Genomic DNA, 6,882 nt, shown 5'->3' on the forward strand with positions numbered 1-6,882 from the left:
TGAATTCTCCCTGACCAGACCATTTAGCCCAAATTAATACAATAAGTCCAAAACTGTCGTTGTTATTAGTCCAACCTGAGGAAAAAAAACTGAGCTGCTGAATAATTAAAATGTAAAAAAAACAAACAAACAAAAAACACAATCTCAAGCACTGCACAGCTGAAGTTTATTGATGTGAGTTGTTCACACATCAAAGGCATTGCTAATTAGAATCATTGCCATGCACCACCCAGTAATTCGGGCAGTTTAGTTTGAGTTCTGTATCTAGAGGGAAATATAATGCGGCGAAGCAAACGGCAGAATTTTGTTTTGTGTCCCACTTTTGATGAAGCCAGTTGTTTTCTATGGGGGTTTTGCATGTTTTGAATTATCTCCCTGAATGCATTGGAGATTTTCCATCCATTATGAGTCCATGTTTGTGATCCCATCCCAAATAAGTAATCGCTAATCCCCTTTTTTCATGCAATTGCAAACTTACAGGCATATAACTAACTAATAAAGCATCACTGGCATTTTATTTTTTACTTTTTCTTTTGTTTCTGATCAGATTGTGGTAAGTATAAATCCTCCTGCCTAGACTGAACTACCTGCAAATATGTGGCAAAGCAATAGTTTCGAGAACAGGAAGCACTGTGATCACATTTGCTCTATTGATTATGCATCTTCCAAACACAATACACCTACAGTACAGTAGCAGTACCATCAGCATTACTAAAACTGAGTGTACATGTTCTTTGTGTACAATCTGACAAAATAAATCTAGATTTGCTGATCACAAGTCCTTCATTTGTGCTACTAATCTGCAGCACAGCAACAGTGCATCAGCCCAGCTGTCACTGACAGTATTATTGGTTATAACATCATTTATACTCTTTGGAACATTGGAAAAGAAAACGAACACATGAAACGACTCTGGCAAAACCCTCCACAGACATTATTGATAAATGACTGTACGTAAGTAAACTTTATAATACAGAACACACTTTGCTGCTACATCTGCTCACATTTTGCATATTATGATCAATGTTGTCATCATCGATTAGTCATGCCAGCTAAATCTGGCATATGGACAAGACACATGTCACGGTCCACCCAGCTTTTATGTTTGAATCAGAGCAAAAAGACAGACAACAGCTCGTCATCTGTTTCTGTGTGCTCTCATTTTTCGTTGTGTGTCTGTGCCTAAATAAAAAACACACTCACAAAGGAAAAACCATTCATTTTCCTGAATAAAACTCTGTCTGAAGGGATTTTCTTGCCAGGATGGGAACTCAGTTGTACTCTGAACCACATGCACTCAGGTGGAAGATTTATTTCAAACTGTACTCTGTTGCTGATTATCCACAAAAAAGTGTAATCAGTAACGAAACCGTTGCACTACTCAAGTTCAGTGGTGTAATTTATACTGTGAAAGCGTTCCACCACCTACTGAGAGGCCTCAGATAGCATCATTACTTTCATATCTTTAATGTTGCTTTAGAACAACAATACACTTTTGGAGTGAAATAGACATTTTGTCTTGACGCCTCATTAGGTCGCCCATCATGAATGTGTTTTTCCTGTGGTCTTATTTATTTATTTTTTGGTTGTTTTTTTTATTTAGCTCCTCTAAAGGAAATATTAATGATATGAATATATGAAAATGGTCTGAGGTCTTTCATTTCGCAGTAATAATGATTATATAACTGGAAATAACTGGAAAATTGTTCCTACACGGTAGAACGCTTGGGAAAAGCACTGCTTAGCACATGACAACCTCACCCTGTGGCTTCAGATACATGAATGCTTTCCTTTTTAGCATAACTTCAGCGCTTTTAGACAAGCTCTGTGTAATGTAATGTTAACAAGGGTAGATATGCCAATCGCGTTTCACTGTATCTCTACATCTCTATTAGTGTACCAATAATATCACATTCAGATATAGGTTTGCCTTTGGGTATGACTCATTTCCCCTTGCATTTATCAAGGCAGTGGGGGGACTATTTTCTTTAGATGCATTTTATTAAAGATCCACCTGTGCTGTAATGAGCTGATGGAAAAAGAGAAATTAAGCTGGAGGGTGTGGGAGGAGGTTTATTCTTTAGCAATTATTTTAAAATTGACTTCTATTTTGCAACCCAGCTGTTGTGATATAGATTTCACAGACATGACTTCATGGAACCACAGATGCTGAATATATGAGGTTTAGAATGAGATACATTAAGTACACAGGCAGATAAACATGTGCACCTACCCATTACAGTATAGCAGAGATTACAAAATACCTTTTCCCCAGCTCTGCCAGCAGCATACATTTAAAAAACATCTAAACTGCACATGCTTCACGCAGTGATATCGCCTCTCACAACAGACTGTGTTTACATTAGGGCTTAGAGCCATTGGCAACTCATGTTAGTGTTCAAAAACACTGACATGTGGTTTTTTAGAGTGAAAAAGGAAATCTTCAAAAAGACAGACAAGCTCAAAGTCAAATATAATGGGATGTGATTTCATTGCACACCTGAACAATTTTAACAGCTTCTTTTGTGGTGAATTTAGCACTGGCTTGTGGAAACTGCACACATAACAGAGCAGAAAATTATGCGAAAAAATGTTCTAATTATCACATGAATGTTTTGAGCTGCTGACAATATTTTCATCTCAAAAATAATCCACTGTTTCCAACAACACTGGCAGGAATTCAAGGGCAGAAATTGCAGCACATTGACATGATTGGGATTCATCTGGATCCAACTCAGGAATAATTCATCCAGCCAAGCCCATAAGCGATCTACAAGAACAGCTTAGCAAGAAGTAAAGGCACGTACAGTATGTGTTGTTCCCTTGAAACACATTTAATTCATTCATACTTTATGTGTAGTATTTTAATACATTTAAAATACACACCAAGTAATGTTTTATGAGTTTCCCTCTGCTTTTAATGTATGCTTCCTTGATCCTGCTATCATGAAACTGGGGCACTGCCTCTGTATTTATTCAGTTTCAAAGCTTCTTAGCAGGAAATGCTTCAATTACACCTTAGCTTTAAGAGCAGTGTGTCAAAGTTTGAACCTGGTCACAGGTCATTAATTAAACCTCTAAAAATGTTTGTCAAAGTTAGGCTACTGACTTAAAAAGACTTAGATGTAACTCTACATCATTGCTTTCTCTAGAACATGTAGGTCTATGAAGTCCCTGCCTCTCTCTTCATCCACTTCTCTCTAATAACTGCAGCTCATGCACGCCAGCTCACCTCTGACTCTGCTCAGTAACTGTAAACCCACTCTACACCACACAGTGGCAAGTTGTAATATGGAGTAATTCAGTCTTAAATGTTCAAACTGAAAACAAATTCTGAAGAATAATAGTGACACAGACAGCTCCACCCACAAAACTGATGGGACTGGTTTCTCATTTTTGCTATGTATTAAAGCCCTGATTTCAGAATCCACATTTTGGAGACTATCGTTGGTCTGCTACGGTTTCAGGGTAGAAACACTCAGCCATAGCGTTCACTTATAAATTTGCTCATGATGCATCTTCCAGTATATGACAAGCACCATATGGACATTTTAGTAGGATAATAACATTGATTTTCACCAGAGTGATGTTTTATATGGGCAGAAATATATACCACTAGAAACTAGCACAGTTCTGTGGACTTGTACTCGATTGCTTGTCCTCAGTGACCTGGGGGTGTGGTGCAGTACAACAGTAAACTTAATCTAAAGGTCAAGAATTCTATTTAAATCACAAAAACTGAATGCAGAGAGGTACATTTTCAGGCAGGATCAAATACAGTTTCAGAGCAACTGAATTCAGTTTGAAAATACTGTATTTTCCCTTCAATCTAATATATTTAAATTTCTTATTCTGAGATTTACAATGTAATCTTATTGCAATTATTCAAGGTCAGAAATTCAAATTCAGATATAAATGACTCAAATTCATTTCCTCCTCATGCACATTTCTGCCCATATTTTTAAGGGTGGAGCATGTAGGATGTAATGGCATCTAGTGGTAAAGGTGCAGATTGCAACCAAACCACCCTTGACTCACCATCTCCTTCCAAGCTTGTAGGAGAACCCGTGAAGTCCCCTTCAGACCCAGTGTTTCGTTTTGGCTAAACATGGTGTTGCAACATGGTGGACTTTGTAAAAGAGGACCCACTCCCTATGTATATCCATATGATGGACTCAGTTTAAGGCAATGAAAACACCATTTTCTTACTTTCAGGCGACATTCTAATGAAAGCATAACTATAATAATCCATTTCTGAAAATAGATTCCCCTACACACTGGATCTTAATGTCAATCAGGTCTTGTACATATAGACATTTGAAACCATACATACTTTTTTTTCCCTGTGGTGAATGAAATGAAGTTAAACTGAATTCAATTCTGTCATGGACAAATGATGTTTCTTACAGTAAACAAAAAACATATATCATGGCAAAAACAGGAAAAGTAAAACAAAAAGACAAATAATACAATCAAAACCAGAGTCCCAGTCCAGTATCTCTGAGTTCAACACAGTTCATGTCAACATTAATTTCAATTCAATTGAAAGTCATTGACCTCAGCATCACATTTTTTACACCAGGGGAGAAAAATGGTTACAGTATCCATCACAAAATAATGCTGAGGCCAGACGTTGGGTGTGTTTCAACACATGAAGCAGGTCAGCTGTGTGTGTGTGTGTGTGTGTGTGTGTGTGTGGGTGTGTGTGTGTGTGTGTGTGTGTGTGTGTGTGTGTGTGTGCGTTTGTATTTATATCTCGATGGGGTCCACAACCTGACAAATCACTCACGCCGTGGGGTCCAATTTTTCCCGTGGGGCCCAAAACCGGGGCCCCACAGGCACAAGCATTGCAATCAATAGAAAATGGCCTCCTGACATGCCTGGTGCGATTTTCTTGAAAAAAAAAAATGGACCCCATGGAGTCTGACTTCACACAAAGTGTGTGTCGGACAGCGTCCCCAGTGGTCATTGGTGGGTACTGCAGTGTGTAAATTTGCATCCGTGGGGTCCATTAACGGAGAGTGTGTGTAAGTGTGTGTGACAAAAAAATTCATATTTCATACAGATTTATGCATTTTCAAGTGATTAAACTCGAATGTTATTGAATTACTTTGCCTAAAATCAATTCAGGAATCAATTTAATCACTATAGCATCCTGTCAAAGCAGTCAATTCGTTTTATTTGCAGTATGTATATGTAAATATAAATACATATTTTCATATAAATATTGTCATAGTGATTTTAGGATCTTCTCACTATCCAATGTTAGGATGGTTGTTGTGCTGTTCCACTGCAATGTGTTCGGTCAGAAACACGAGGAGATGCCACTGTAGTTTGACGTCTTTATTGAGCACTGCCTCACATATAACACATTCCATGCATATTCTGTGCAGCTCTGTATCTCCCACAGCTTCAGTCTCCTCTCCACTACAGTCAGATACACTACCAATAGCCGTAACATCCTATTGGCTGTTGGCTGAGGTGACATGAGGGGTGAGCATGTCACTCACATGGGAGAGAGGATGCAACCTGGCTCACAAGAACTGCAATGAATCCTTTTTACAAATATAATGAATGTACTAGTTAAAGGCAAACTGTGAATGTCATACCTCAAGAAAGTCCTGAGGGAATTTCTTCACATTTATGCCACACCTCAAGAATTTAAACATCCACTTAGACTTGGACATTAACTGATTCGATTTTGAAGGTCAAAGGTCAAATGATGTCAAAACATGTTTTTGTCTATGACTCAAGAATTCACATTAATTATGACAAAGCGTCAAACAAAACCAACTGAGATAAAATTATTAAGTGATGACATGTATCCAAGGTATAACACTGAAGGTCAAAGGTCAGGCTCATTCCTAATAGTCAGATATTTCAAGAAAGGCTTGAGAGAATTCTTTCAAATTTGGCATAAATGTTGACATAGACTCAAGGATGAACTGAGTAGATTTTGATGGTCAAAGGTCAAGGTCACTGTGACCTAACAAAACATGTTTTTGGCTTTGTTTTATGAGATCACGTCAAATTAATTTGTTAATGATGACAAAACACACAAATGTCTGAAAGATTAAAGGTCAACAACAGAACACTGTCTCACAAAAATGCTATCTATGTCAGTTTATGGCCAACATCTCTCATGTTCCTATATCAGTTGACATGAGTGATGTCTATTTCTAAGCCTGTTCTCTTGGTTGTCCATCCTGTCTAATGCCTGATCTTCAGCTGACAGTGCCTGCTAACATGCTCCTGACACACCTGCAGCTCATCCTCACTAACTGCCACTCCCAACACCTGCAGTTTAAAGACCAATCTCTCCCTCCGCTCTCCACCAGTTTATTGTAAATCCACTCATGCTATCTGTTCAGTTTCTTTTCCTCGTGTGTTTCTTTCTGCTTGTAGCCCTGCTATTACCTCCAGTTCTGTAAATCCTCACTCAGACTGCTTCCCCATCACACCCCAGTGTTAGGATGACTGTTTTACAGTTGGATAAAACAGGAGGCTTGAGGCGAGATAAGATGCAGGTCAACCTGGCATTTGTTCACCAACATTCACATTAAAAGAACACAAATAGCAAAGGTGGTTAACTGGTGTGTTGTGTCGCTCCTTTCCTCTCTCCTCGCTCTCACTCAACTGCCAGTCTTTTATAGGCATCCCCCTAATCAGCCCCTCAGGCCTACCAACATAAGGGTTAACCAAAATAATCAAACACAAGAATTTCCCAAAAACGCAATGTCTTTAATTTTAACTATAATAACAAACATTAAAACTGGATATCCATTTCCGAAAAACGACTACCAACATCCTCATCAAGCAATACATTTATTTTATCACCTGAAGAGATTTCTTCTCACCCTCTCCTCACCTACACTTGGTTCC

Source organism: Amphiprion ocellaris, chromosome 11 (assembly GCF_022539595.1).
Source record: "Amphiprion ocellaris isolate individual 3 ecotype Okinawa chromosome 11, ASM2253959v1, whole genome shotgun sequence".
NCBI classification, from domain to species: Eukaryota; Metazoa; Chordata; class Actinopteri; family Pomacentridae; genus Amphiprion; species Amphiprion ocellaris.